A 13991-nucleotide genomic window follows, 5' to 3' on the forward strand; every position below is an offset into this window, starting at 1 on the left:
AGGCCGCGCGCTGGTTCCCCGTGGCCCCTTGGGCCAGTAGCTTGGGGGTGCCGGGCTCTGCGCTTCCCTCAGGAGGGGCAGGTGGGCTTGGGGCTCTGGTCGCTGCCACGTGTAAGGGCCGGGGCACGAGCCTCTGAACTGCCCCGGGGGAGGGTGGGTCAGCCACGGAGACTACAGAGGATCCAGCCCGCCCCGCGGCAGCAAAGTCCCCAGCCTCCAACGCTGCAGCCTGCACCTGTGGCCCTTCTCAGTAGCCCGCCCGCTGTGATCGAGCCAGACCCTGGGACACCCGAGTGCGATTCTCCCCCGCCTGGGCCAGCTGGTGCTGTCCCCGGTTTGCTCGCGCTGTTTAAACACCTCAGTCTCCGCCCCTAAAGGAGCCGGGTTGGTTCCAATCTTCTCAGGAACGTTCACAGCATGGAAAAGAACAGGAACAGCCGCACTGGTGACGAAACCCTAGACACCCCCTTCCTATTCCAAAGTGCAGCCATTCCCCATTCCCCTCCAGCTCTTGCTCTTGCCATGACTCAAGGCCTGCACAGCCCAAGACATTAGATTGGCAGCTGGTACCCAAAACCTTTCTGTCAATTGTAGCACCAGGCCCCAAAGGGACAGACCCAAGGCAGCCGCCTGGTCCTAAGGCCGGGCCTGCAGCCAGGGGGAGGGAGAAGAATCTCTCCTTTCAGCTGGAGTCAAATCAGCCACCTAAGGACACTTGCCGAGCACCCGCTACAGGCCTCTGCTCTGCCAGCTGAGCTATGGAAGGTGCCTGGGGCAGGCTGCTTTGCCCAGGTGGCCCTTGGACGAGTGCCAGGGCAAGAGCCCCCCGAAGGGGACGGCCTCCCAGGGGAGGGGCAGAGGAACCCAGCAGCACAGGGGTGTCACAGGCGCTTCACCCGCAGAAGGACCCTTGAGTGATCCAGGCAGAAACGCCGCGTCTCGCTCCCTGCAGCTCCCCTTGCTGCCCTGGCAGGCGCTGCCCCTTCTCCCACCGGCCTGGGCCTGGCCTCCCTCCCCCGCCCGGCACCACAGAAAGCCCCTTGGCGTGAGCCTGGGCAAGCCAGAGGCCTCAGGCCTGTCCCCTCTGAGGGGCTTGTGCCTCGGCCTCCTCTGCCCTTGGTGCCGGCTCTCCCGGCTGCCCCTGAGCGCTGCTGGGCAAAGGAGGCAGCAAGGCAGGAGAGGGGGGAGGAGCAAGTCCCGCTGAGGCCGACAGCTCGGGCTCAATCCTCCAGCCCCAGCACAAAACCTTCAGCCGGGCCCGTGTGGCTCCCTCCTGCCCCCGCACACGCTCACAGGGGGAAACGTGCCCCATGTTCCATCCCCGCGCCAGGCCTGGGCAACGGGCTCAGCCCTCGAGCAGCCCACAGGGCCTGTGAGGGATGGACTGAGAGCAGGGCCCCACTGACACCCCCCGTCCTGCCCCACTGGCCTGCGTGCGGCGCTGGCACGGGACAGGCAGGAACGGCAGCCGGGGAGAAAGCAGCTTGGACTGACGGGCGAGTCTCACTTGCTGACCAGACTCCCGGGCCCTAGGCTCTGGGGCCAGCCCCCCGTTGGGGGGCTCTTGCCCTGGCACTGGTCAAAAAGCCCACCTGGGCAAAGCAGCCTGCTGCAGGTACCATTACGTAGCTCAGCTGGCAGAGCAGAGGCCTGTAGCGGGTGCTCGGCAAGTGTCCTTAAGTTGCTGATTCAACTCCAGCTGAAAGAAGAGATTCTTCTCCCTCCCCCTGGCTACAGGCTTGGCCTTAGGACCAGGTGGCTGCCTTGGGTCTGTCCCTTTGGGGCCTGGTGCTACAATTGACAGAAAGGTTTTGGGTACCAGCTGCTGATCAAATGTTTTGGGCTGCACAGACCTTGAGTCATGGCAAGAGCTGGAGGGGAATGGGGAACGGCTGCAGTTTGGAACGGGAAGGGGGTGTCTGGCACCATAAAGTAGAACAGTTTCATGCCCCTTTTTAAGGAGGGCATCATGGCTTAGTTGGCTAAAGCACTTGCCCGTAAGTAGGAGATCCTGGGTTCAACTCCCAGTGGTGCCTTGTTGCCAGCCCAAAGGGTCTTTTCTTCCCACCATTCTTCAACATGTAGCTGGAGTTGGTTTTACCTTCAGCTGAGCTTGGTGGTGCCCTCACAGTGGGAGTAGGATAGTAGCAAAGAGCAGGAGGTACCCTAGGGGTTTGATTTAGTGCAGCTTAGCTAGATTTGCTAAATCAAGCTCTGGAAGATGGATTGCAGCAGCAATCTCCACCTGAGTGAAGACATGGCCTAATGGTGCAATTAGTTAGATGCCGACACTAACAGCCCCACTGCTGGTAACTCACAGAGGCTACATCTACACTAGAAGTTTTCTCCTTAAAAAATATGTTAATGAGGGACTCAATTGCATGAGTCACAATCTCATTTGCATATTTTCAGCCAATGGGCTTGTTGTGCAAAAACAAGTAGTGTGAACGTTTTTTTGCACAAAGCCCCTTTTTTCACAAGATTCTTATGCCCCCCAAAAAGAGGTATCCTGATCTTGCAGAAAAAGGGGGTTTTGCACAAAAAGAAAACTTCCACACTGCTTGTTTTTGCACAACAACCTCAGTGCAAAATCAGTTTGCCAGAAAATATGCAAATAAGATCATGACTCATGCAAATGAGACCCTCGTTAGCACCTTTTTTGCTGAGGAAATCCGTAGTGTAGACATAGCCGGAGATTCTGGTGCTGATCATGCAATAGAAGCACATTATGTTCAAACAGCTGCCATGTGAATGTACCTGAAAGTCACAAGGATCAATGATCTGTGTGAAAGGCAGGTGGCCAGTAATTAGAGCCCCAGGTATGTTGTGTGCACAAGGGACGGTAGGAATGTGCACCGGGCAGTCTGATAATGGTGTTTAGTGTGTGTTTGTAACAGGCTCCTGCCCATCTCCGGTAGATTTGGGCAACTCCTCCACCAATTGCAATACACACTAGGCCATTCCTCCCCAGCTGGGTCTGGTTCTTGTTCTTCTGCACAGCACAGCCCATGGAGACCAAGGACCTGCCATTGGGCTTCCAAATCACACCCTTGTCGAATGGATGGAAACAGAAACCAGACCCACAGCGGGTTTGAGCTGGCTCCAGCCGAGGGACGGGTTTGCCTGGTTTATGGGCATTGGCACAGGACAGCAGTAAGGGGTCATATTCATTTATAGAATCCAAAAAATAGAAATCTAGAATGTAATGGAATTGGAGAGAGAAATGTTTCCATTGAATGGTCAGTTGGATTTGAAGTAACACTCATATAATTTGTAGTCCATCACTGAGCTACTCTCCCCGAAGTTTGCACTGTTAGGAGTTGAGAAGGGAACAAGAGACTTTTGCAGCCCACACACCCCTGGGCCTGTCTCCATCACTTCTGCCTCTTCCAGGTGAAGGGAGGCCGCTGGGCCCAGCATCTTTCTCCCCAACCAGGGCCGGCTTTTGGGGAGAGGGAGGGGCCACTGGAGCTGCTTGGTCCCCTAGCTGTGTCCATGGGGAGGTGGCTCTGCTGAAAGCCAGATTGGTTTTCCTATTGTTAGGCAGGACCCCGCAATCCATGTTCTCTCCTGCTTTTGTAGCCTCTGTTGCCTTCTGCAGGTGTCCTTTCTGATGGGACAGGCATGTTCTTCTCAGGGTTTGGGTACCATGTTGCCCTAGGAAGGGGTGTGGCCAAAACACAGGCTTTGAACCTGCACAGGAAAACCCTATTGGATTTTATAAGGCCAACGCCTCAACCACTCGGCCATCACAGCTCTAAGTAACAGCAGGCCAGGGAAACTCATAAATAATCTCAGTGCCCAGGCCTGACGTCACCTGACCCACAGAATTCACTCAGCAAACCATTTCACCCGTCATGCAGAGGAGTCCTGGCTGCTCTGGTCTGAGGCTGCCTTAGAGGGGAGTTCTGTTTCCAGGTCTCCCTCCTCCTTCTTGGTCTTCTTCCTTCCTTTCCCTTTTCCTCCTTCTTCCTCTTCTTGTTTCCCCTTTTCCTTCTTCTCCCTGGTCTCCTGGGACCCCAGTTTATATAGTGAAAATTGAGTCCTACTTAACCAATTATTTTAATATGATTTTACTAACCAAAGCTAACATACTGTTATGATTTACCTAACCAATCACACTCCACCACCTTTGTTGATTTTCCCCCAGCAAAATTAATGATACAGCCGACAGAAACAGCTACAATCCAGACAGTGATCATACAGACAAACAATAGGAAAGTGAAGAGAATTATCATAGAGTTCAAGCGGAAACCTCACAAAGGAGATTCCAGGCAGCCAGGCCATGGGGGTCTCTGAAATTGCCCCTGTCCTGCCTGGCTGTTGCCAAGGTTGCTCTGTGAGGTCACTGCCTCCCAGCCAATAAGCTGAGGTGCTGTAAAAGTTCCTTGTGATGTCACTGCTGCCTTGCAGGCTCATGTCCTGCCCCTGGCCAGCCCCTTGGCATGTGTGAGCTGCTGCCCCTCTGCCCCCCTCACTCAGGGCTGGTTCTGGGGCTCAAGCAGGGAACATCAGAGGCTGCTCAGGGGGCCACATTGCTAGGCCAGGGGCCCTCCTGTGGGGCTGTGAGTGTTGCTGTCCCTGCTGTACAGACAGGGCCATAGAGCCTCAGGAGGCTGCAGCGGTGGGAGACACTTCCCTGGTTTCGGGAGGGAGACGAGACATCAAGGCCCATGACTCGGAGCCAGCTACAGATACCCATGGAAAGCTGATTTTCAGAGGGGTGTGATCAGCCCTTCCTGTGTATCTGGCTTCTTCAAAGGGGCTTAATCAGGAGCTAAAAGTTGAAGAAGGGAGATTTAGAAGGGAGAATTTCTTTCCCTGACAGTCTTTTCTGTGTGCCCCAGTGGCCTAATGGACAAGGCACTGGCCTTCTAAGCCAGGGATTGTGGGTTCAAGTCCCATCTGGGGTGACAGTTTCTCTTACGGGTAAAGAGTTTACATTCCTCTGGTCTCTGATCCAATTAGCATGGATGCTCTGCAGTTGTTCAGACCCTGTACTAGCAAATGCTGGTGTAAGATGCAGATCTGAGTGCTAAAAGCCCAGGTATTCAAAGTCAGAATGAAGAGGCACATTTTACTCTAGAAGGCCCAGGAGTGACAGCCTGTGGCAGAGCAGGGTCTGTCTGGAGACAAAGTGGACCTGAGGATGAGAAGGCCCATAAGAGGCAGAGACTCCAGAGCAGGGGGGTGGTTAGTTATTTGGTCTGGTAAAAGGACAGAAAAACCCCAGGCCCTGAGCATGGTGCGGGTGAAGCCCATGGGGCAGTTTGCCTGGTGGGGTTTGGAGCGTGGAGAAGCTGTGAAGCTCTGTGAGTGGCTAAGGTCCCTGGCTGAGCTGCGCCACCAGCCTTATGTGCGACTCAAACTGTCCCTCGTCCCCCTTTGTGTGTCTGTTGCGCTTCCAGCTTCTTTCCTCAGGTATGTTCATCCGGCAAAGACCCCAGCAGGGATCTTGTATCTTCCTTTGTGCAGCTCAGCCACAGACACAGCCAGGGCTGGAAGGAAATTGCTGCACTTTGGGAGTCAAAGGTGTTGTCTGGGTCCACAGAGCAGTTTCACCCAGCAGCCTGAGTTCGCTAAAGCACCTGCCTTCTAAACAAAAGGACCTGGGTTCAACTCCCAGTGGTGCCTTGTTGCATCCTTTGGTCACATTTTCCCAGGTCCTTCTGGGACACAGAACAGGCCTCCTCTGGCCACCCATGGAACTGCTGGGCTGACCCAGGGCCTGAAAGGGGCTGTGGTTGCTGCTGACAGGGAAGAAGCTGGGAGGTAAGATGCTGATAGCAAGAGAGTCCAGCTGCCTCTTTGCCCTGGGTCTCAGTACGCCATGCCGACCACCAGCCACCTTGACCAAACCTCAAACCAGCTGGACAAGCCAGCCCACATCACAGAGAGTCACTAGTGGTCTCATCAGAGAAGAGCCATTGGCAGCTGCAGAGACATCCCTTCAGCTGCTGGACACACCTTTCTGAAAAGTCTATTTGTGAGCTGTGTTTGGGTTGGCTGGCTAGCTCTGTTGGTTAGTGTATGGAGCTAGTAATACTAAGATTGTGGGTTCAAGCCCTGGGCTGGCCACAAATATGTTTGCTGTGGTGACTGTTCTACTCCTGCCCTCCTCCTTTAGCTGCCTGCTGTGGACAGGGAAGCAGAAAAGACTGCAAGCTTTTCAGGAAACAGGCCAGAAAACTGGTAGGAGGAGGCTCCAGCTTGCACAGACCCAGTGGCTAAAAGGCCCTTGGCCTGGCCAGCTTCCCCCAATAGCAGGGAAAACTCTTCTCTTCCCTCTATTCTGGGGCTACTCATGGGCCTGCTGGCTCAGCTGTTTAGAGCTTGATGCTAATAATGCCCAGGTTACAGGTACAAGCCCCGTGCAGACCCGACAACAGCCAAATTAGTTTTGTTTGAGCTGCTCCCCATGAAATGCAGTGAGAGGGAGCCCTTGGCTGTGGGACCCACTTGTGCCTGTTGCTCAGGAGGTCGCCTGTTCCCTTCCCACACCATTTTATCCCCTGGCTAATAGCTTTTATAGACCTAACCTCCATGAAATTATCTAACATATGGCCCAATGGCTGATGGCCTTGCAGAGAAAGGCCACCTCCCCGCTCCTGCATCCTAGCCCAAGTCAGACTCGAGGTCAACGAATTGTGGGAGGAGTATGTGAGGGCCCATGAGGGCCCGGGAGGGCAGGTCCCGCTCTGGGGAAGTACCACAGCACTGTGCATACTATGAGGAACTGGACCGAATCTTGGGGTGTGGGGAACCCCTGTCTCCAGGGAGAGTTGTGGAGTCTGGGATAGAGACACCTGGGCAGCAGCGGCTGCAGCTTCAGGATGACAACGCTGATAACCTGCATTGCCAGGAGATGCAGGAGGACTCCCAAACATCTTCAGGCAGCGGGGAGGGAACATCAGGTGAGTGCTGGGAGTTTGCAACACCCAGGACATGTCTACACTTGCAGTCTCCTTCAGGAGAGGGATGCAAATGGAGACATTCAAAATAGTGAATGAAATTGGGATTTAAATATCCCGCGCTCTATTTGCATAATCGTGTCCGGGTGCTGTTTCTAAATACTTTATTATGAAATAAAAAACGCTGTTTAGATGCAGTTATTTGGGGAGAAAACCCTTCTTCCGAAATAACCCTTAAACACTCCCCTCTGGTCTGGACCTAACAGCAGTGTCAGCGTTTGCTAGTCGGGGCTCTGGACAGCACCTGCACAGAGGGAGATGGCAACTGCGGGACGCCCTGGCCAACTGTCCCAATGTCTCATAGCAGAAAAGTAAACAAAAGAGGCCAATGCAAACAGCCCCCTGGCAGCGAGGGAGTCAGCACGTTGGTGGGTGGGGCAGGGAGCTGGGGGCAGAGCTGGACTCTAACTCACTGGGTGACCTTGGCACATTCAGTGAATCTCTCCCTGGCTCTATGGCCCTGTCTGTACAGCAGGGACAGCAACACTCACAGCCCCACAGGAGGGGGCTGGTTTGATGCTTCACTCCATGGCCCAGCAATGAGCCTCCCAAACTCCCTCTGTGCTCGGGGAGCCAGGTTTGCCTTGTGAATTCGGTGGGGGAGGTGACATCAGGGCTGGGCACTGGGATTAGTTACCATTTCCCTGGCCCTGGGGCAATACTGACTTCATAGCTGTGATGGCTGAGTGGTTAAGGCATTGGACTTGAAATCCAATAGGTTCAAATCCTGCTCACAGCGAGGTCTGTGTTTTGACAACACCCCTGACCAGACAACAAGCTTCACAACCCCTGAGCCACTCTCCCCATCCCCAGTCAATCCCTTTCTGCGCCTTTCCAAGAGAGACATGGGGCCTGGTGCCTCATTATGGTCCCTGAGCTCTAGGGAAACTCTCAGCTCCTGCAGCCTCTGCCCCTTGCCCAGCACCCCATGGCGCTGCCCTGCTCTAGTTTGTGATAGGAGTTGAGTGAGAGGATGGAGAGTCTGGGCCTGCCCCCAAAGGTCCATCCATGAAGGGCAGAAATGTTGGGGATATGATGTGTGTCACTCCTCCAGAGGCACACAGGCCCCTCCTCCCCCGTGCTGGAAGCAAAGGGTCTAGAGAAGTATTGGGGGGGGGGGGGTCTTGTTCCCTGCTCTTGCTCTGCCTTGGGCAAAGAATTAGTAACAGAATATTTGTCCAAGATTATGTACAGAAAAAAACTGACAAGCATGTTTCTGTGGGGCGGTGGTTATCGTGTTTGCTTAATATGCAAAAGGCTCCTGGTTCAAAGCCAAGCAGAAAGTGGGAACAGGGGGTTCTGCTCCTATTTGTGTCTCCCCAAGTAAACACCCTGCTGCTTGGGATAAGCCCAACTCCCAGGCTGAGTAAACCAAGGAACAGCAGGAGCCCTGCCCTAGAAGGAGAGGGGCCAGTGTGTGTGAGTGCATGGCCTAGACAGACAGTTCCAGGCTGGGAGAGCAGAGCTGCCCAACAGCTCTAGTGCTCCTCAGGCCCAGGGGCGCACATTGGTGCTAACAGCACTCTCATGTGGTGCAAGGTTCCAGCCAGGCCTATAGGGAGTGTTCCTTGTGGGGTCATTTGATTTCCTGCAAGTGCAGCCCCTGTACCTGCTCCCTAGAAGAATAGAGCCCCAGGCTGCAGCTCAGCTTCCCTCTTACCAGGCAGCTTGTGATGACAGCTCTAAGGGTGTGTCTAGACTACTGAGTTTTGTCGACAAAAGTGGACTTTTGTCAATAAAACTATACCTGCGTCTACACTACCGCTGAGTTCTGTCGACATAACGTCGACAGAACTCAGCAGTTTTGTCGACGCTGGTAAACCTCATTATACGAGGCATAACACCTTCTGTCGACAGAGTTCTGTCGACAGAAGGTGTTATTGCCTGTAGGGTTGCGTCTAGACTACAGGGTTCTGTCGATAAAGCAGCTTGCTTTGTCAACAGAACTCAATGTGTCTGGACGCTCTTTGTCGACAGAAGTTTTGTCGACGGATACTGTCGACAAAACCCAGTAGTCTAGACGTACCCTAAGCAAACCCACCAACTTGAAGTTATTAGCCCCTATTAGCACATGCTAAAGCCTGGGATTGAACCAGGGACCTTTAGAGCTTCAGTATAATACTCTCCTAACTGAGCTACTTTGGCTGTTATAAGCAGCCTGTCTAGCCTGTAATTCTCTGTCCGGGATGTTTTGCCGCATGTCGTCATGCCCTGCCCAGGAAGGCGAGACTGGCCTTTCCACAGCGCCCCTCCCCCACAGCCAGAGCCAAGGTTCCCTCTAAGCCAGGCCTGGGCAATACAGGCCAGCGGGCTGGATCCAGCCCATGAAGCCACCCAACATGGCAGCAAGAAGCCTCAGGCAGATTCCCTGCTCGCCCTGCCCCCACGCACAGCTGAGAGAAGGGGCTGCTGGGCCCTTTGTGTCTCTCAGCTGTAGAGGAAAAGGCTTCATGCCTGGTCCCTGCTCCCAGCTTGTTTGTGGCCAATGGGAGCTGCCTGCTTGAAGCCCAGGCCAGTCCCCACAAGCTCTTATTCACCCAGGGGTATGATCTGTGCCCCCTGCGCAGGGAAGGGGCTGCCTGAGAAATGTGCTTGGCTGCTGGGAGTGTCTCCCAGTCAGAGCCTGCCTCTGGCACCCCAGCCCCTCCCTGTGATGGAAAAGGGCAAAGACTTGGCAGATTTCATGAACACAGATGAGGCTGGTTTCCCTGACTGGGAATTGAACCCAAACCACAGCAGTAAAAGTGCTGAATCCTAACCACTAGACTACAAGGCAGACAAACACCTGAAGTGTTTGCTGAGAAAAGGGGCTGCTGGGAAATTAGTGTCTCTGCTCCCTGCACGATCCCATTGGCTGGTTTCTGGGAATGGGAAGCACCATCCCCCCTCCACTCAGGCTCTTATGCACCCACCCACATGGTCCCTGCAGCCTGTGCGGGGACAGGGCAGGCTGCCTGAGAAATGTGCTGGGCTGCTGGCCGGGAGTGAGCCAGGTAAGTCTCCCAGCCAGAGCCTGCCTCTGGCACCCCAGTTCCTCCCTTCACTCAACCCACTGGTACCCCACGTAAACCAAACCCTCTGCCCCCTGAATACTCACCCCTCCCAGATCCTGCACCCCAGTCCTCTGCCCAAGGTCCTGTCTGCACCCAACCTGCATCCCAGACCCCCACCTCCTCCGTTAATAGCATGGAAAAGTGCAGCCCTGGGAGCGGTTCCCCATCAAAAGTCATTGCCCACCCCTGCTCTAAGCTGTGCAGCAGCCCAGCCCCAAAACTACCATGTCTCTCCAGAGCCCTTAGGCTGGCACAGGGGAGACCCGAGTCAAGGTAGTGCCCAGCAGAGGCAGAGGGAAGAGCTGGGACGTGGGGGTGGAGCTGGGGGCTGTTCTGAAAGGCTGCAGGTGCCGTTAGACCCTTTTGTCCTTCCCTGTCTCACCCCAGCGCTGAGCAACACTCAGTGTCGGTCTGAGCACCCGTCCTGCTCTGGGACGTGTCTCTGTGGCAGGAACCTTCCCCGGCGGCTCTCGCAGTGAGGCCCCTCCCTGGCAGCACCGAGCAGTGAGAGCTGAGTGAAGGGGGAGAGGCAGGTCCAGGAGGAGAAGGCTCCATGACTGTGTCAGAGGGAGGCTCTGCCCTGGCCAGTGGGGAATCGTTGCCTCTCCGAGGGGCCCAGGCCTGGTGGGTCATTTCCCCAGGTTACTGAGTGGGGGCTGGAGCCAGTTCTGGGGTGTCTCCTTCAACAACCAAACTGAACCAATGGATCTTGTGCCGACCTAACACTGCGCTGGGCTAGTGCTGAGTGCGCCACAGAGCTTCCTGTAGCACTGCCCATGCAGGAGAGGGGAGGGGCAGTTTGAGTGACCCAGCTCTGCCCCTTCTGAAGGGCTTGTGAAAATGTCTAGCCAGTGATGGAGAAGTGGGAAAGAGGCCCTGAGTTACTTTCTTGGGTCACAGCTGCTGTAACAATAAGGTAAGATGAATGAGTAGACAGTTGTCATGTGAAAACTGAGGCTGGTTTCCCTGACTGGGAATCAAACCCAGACCTTAGCAGTGAAAGTGCTGAATCCTAACCACTAGACCATCAGGGACACATGAAGATTCCTTTTTCCTTACCTACACTAGCCTTTCACAGGCAATTTTCTGTCCCCTTCAGGACATGGGTCCATTTTCCATTGCCCAGAGGGGACAAGAACAGAAACCAAACAGAACATCAGAACAGCCAGACGGGGCCATGCCAGTTGCCCAACAAGCCCAGGATCCTGTCTCACGACAGCAGCCAATTCCATTGCCCAGTGGGAATCCTCAGGACAGACAATTGTTAAGTGACCCCTCCTGTCGCCCATTCCTAGCTTCTAGAATACACCAGCTAGGGACACCTACCCTGTCCATCCTGGTTAAATGCCATTGATTGACCTTCCCTGCATTAAATTATCCAGTTCTGTTTTGGACCTTCTTGTAGATTTCAGCTTCACAACATCTTCTGGGAAGGAGTTCCACTGGGCGCAAAAATGCTCCCTTTTGGTTTATTTTTCATTTGGTTACTGTGAAAGTAGAAAGAATTATAATGTAAGAGAAAGATGAATTGTGCTGTAATAATTGAATAAGTTGAAGGAATACTGTTTGTCTCTGAACAGGAAGAAGAAAAGTATGTTAATGTTGTTTGTAGGTATGCAGATCAATGTGCTAGCCAGGTGGGCCTGAGTTAACAGGAAAAGGAACATTAAGTGTTAAGCAGAAAGCAATTAAAATAACCAGGGAGATATGGACCGGAGATTGCTGTGTGCTTGATGTTGAAATGAAGATATTTGACTAAGTCTCTCACTAATCATGTGAAGTTTTGCTCCTCCTTTTAATCCTGTTAACTTGGCTTTTTTTTGACTGTATAAATCAAGGGGTTTGAACCTTGAATGGTACTCACATTTTCTGGGTTAATTTAGCAGAGCAGCATTGCTGAAGAAACAGAGCGGTCTGACAAATCCGTGAGTCCTGTCTAGCTTTGACATTACGTACCAGTTTCATTCTCTCACCCAGGATCTTGAGTACGAGAAAAAAAATTCTTATTTGCTTTCTGCACCCCTGTCATCATTACATAACTCTGTCCCATCGCCCCTGAGTCGTCCCTTTCCCAAGCTGAGAAGAAGAAGTTCCATGAACTCCTGGGGGCTGCTGTTCCAAAGAAGAGGCATTTCCCGTGGAAAAGATGGCCAAGCCCAATCCCCTACATAGACCCCATAAAATACCAATGGACACTGGGCACTTGTAAAGCTCCCTCTCGGGCAGCGCTAGTGAATGGATCCGGCTGGCCATCGGGCTGACTAACCCATCAACAGACGAGTCCCAGTGAGACTTCTCAGCCCAAGTGCAGAGACTGTGGGGTCTCCCACTCCCAGCCCAGTGGCAGAGGGGCAGCGCCCTGAGGAGGCAGGTCCTGAGGTGGAGGAGACCTTTGAAGGGAACGGAGACAAGGGAGACGTGAGGTAGAAGAAGGGGAACAAGTCGCCACTTCTCAAGCGAGATGTGGTAGGAAACTGCCGGTTCTGGTGCAAGCCGAGCTCCAAGGGCTGGTTCCTGCCCCGGTGGCTCCTTGCAGGGCCTGGCTTGACACACACCAAGAAGTGCCGTGTGTGGCCAGGAGAGCGGGTGGGGAGAACGGAAGGTGTTGGAGCAAGCTGGGGCTGCCGGGTCTTGGGGGATTTGAGCATCAGGGGGGAACCTTACCTGGTATTGTGTTTCCACATGCAGCAAAGGCTACAGATGTCCCAGAGGCTGGAGGTGCTGCCATTGACCTTGGCCTATGTGGCTGCCATGCCCTGGTCCCTGCCAAGGCACCACTGAGGAGCCTCAACCCCAGCGCTGCCTCCTCACATCTCAGCCTAACCTGCCCAGCTCTCTCCCCGGTGCTCCTGATAATTCAATCCTGAAATCCTGAAACAGGCCCCATCGCCTGTCATGGGAGAGATGGCCCTGTGCTGGGGTACAATGCAGTATAGAGCCTGGCTAGCTCAGTTGGTAGAGCATGAGACTTTTAATCTCAGGGTCATGGGTTCAAGCCCCATGCCAGGTGATCCCTTTCTTTAACTCACATTCTCAGTCTACAAACAATTTGCTTTCACCAGGGTTTTAGAAAGAAAAAGTCTAGTCCTGAAGTCCAGCTTTAGTAGAACCAGAGAGAGAACCAACTGCAATTTCCATCTTCTGAGTAGAAGGGAAGAGGATTTTCTTCTGCTCAGTTCTAGCCACATTAGCCCAGAGAGGAGAAAAAATAACCCTCCGCCCGCTGATTGTCCCCTGTCAGCTTCTGTAGCTTCACCTCCTGCCACAGCAGCTCCAGCTTTGAGCTACAAATCTCAAGGGGCTGGTGAGGAAATGAGGAGCTGGCAGCTCGGGTTAGTGGCTTCCCTGAGAACAAGAGGTGGAGTGTTCACAAGGTGCAGTCCCCTCCCCCGCAGAGGAGGGTGTTAGAAAGAGCTAGGAACAGAACAGTCAGACAAGTTCCATTGTGTGTTTCTGTGGTGTAGTGGTTATCACGTTTGCCCAACATGCAAAAGATCCCTGGTTCACAGAAACACAGCTTCTTTCCTTATTGCTGCTCCCCTGGTGCCTAGGTAAATGCAGCTGCTGCTGACCAGCCTGTTCCTGGGATTAGCCCAACTCCCACGTGACAGAGGGAAGTGACATCAGCTGAGAATGCCCCTGGGTGACAGTCTGGGGAAGGGAGATGAATCAGGCCAGGCAGCTGTTGGAGGCTTGTGCCTTGGCCTCCCTGCCCTGGGAGGCTGGAGTATTGGGCCAGCTCTGCCAGCTGCCTCCCTTGTGTGACTTGCCCAGTGTCCACAGGACAAATGTCGGAAAAGCCTCTTCCAAAAAAAGCAGAAGAAAAAGCTACACAAATTGGGTTTCAAAATTTGCGTAGCTTTTTCCGGAAGAGCAGTGTAGTGTAGACACAGCCTGAGTGTTGCTCAGCACTTGTAGGAGACAGGGAGGGACAAAACCTTCTAACGGCACCTGCAGCCTTTCAGAA

At 53.9% G+C, this 13991-nt stretch overlaps 3 non-coding genes across 3 annotated transcripts; 2 read left to right on the forward strand and 1 right to left on the reverse strand.

Annotated features, from left to right (window-relative positions):
- Positions 1-4840: 4840 nt before the first annotated feature.
- On the forward strand, positions 4841-4913 carry TRNAR-UCU (transfer RNA arginine (anticodon UCU)). The gene has a single exon. It is a non-coding gene; the product is annotated as a tRNA-Arg (tRNA).
- A 2730-nt stretch (positions 4914-7643) lies between these two features.
- Positions 7644-7710, forward strand: TRNAS-UGA (transfer RNA serine (anticodon UGA)). Its single transcript has one exon. It is a non-coding gene; the product is annotated as a tRNA-Ser (tRNA).
- Positions 7711-10986: 3276 nt separating this feature from the next.
- Positions 10987-11058, reverse strand: TRNAE-UUC (transfer RNA glutamic acid (anticodon UUC)). Its single transcript has one exon. It is a non-coding gene; the product is annotated as a tRNA-Glu (tRNA).
- Positions 11059-13991: the final 2933 nt, after the last annotated feature.

Source organism: Pelodiscus sinensis, chromosome 19 (genome assembly GCF_052426305.1).
Source record: "Pelodiscus sinensis isolate ZL-2025 chromosome 19, ASM5242630v1, whole genome shotgun sequence".
Lineage (NCBI taxonomy): Eukaryota > Metazoa > Chordata > Testudines > Trionychidae > Pelodiscus > Pelodiscus sinensis.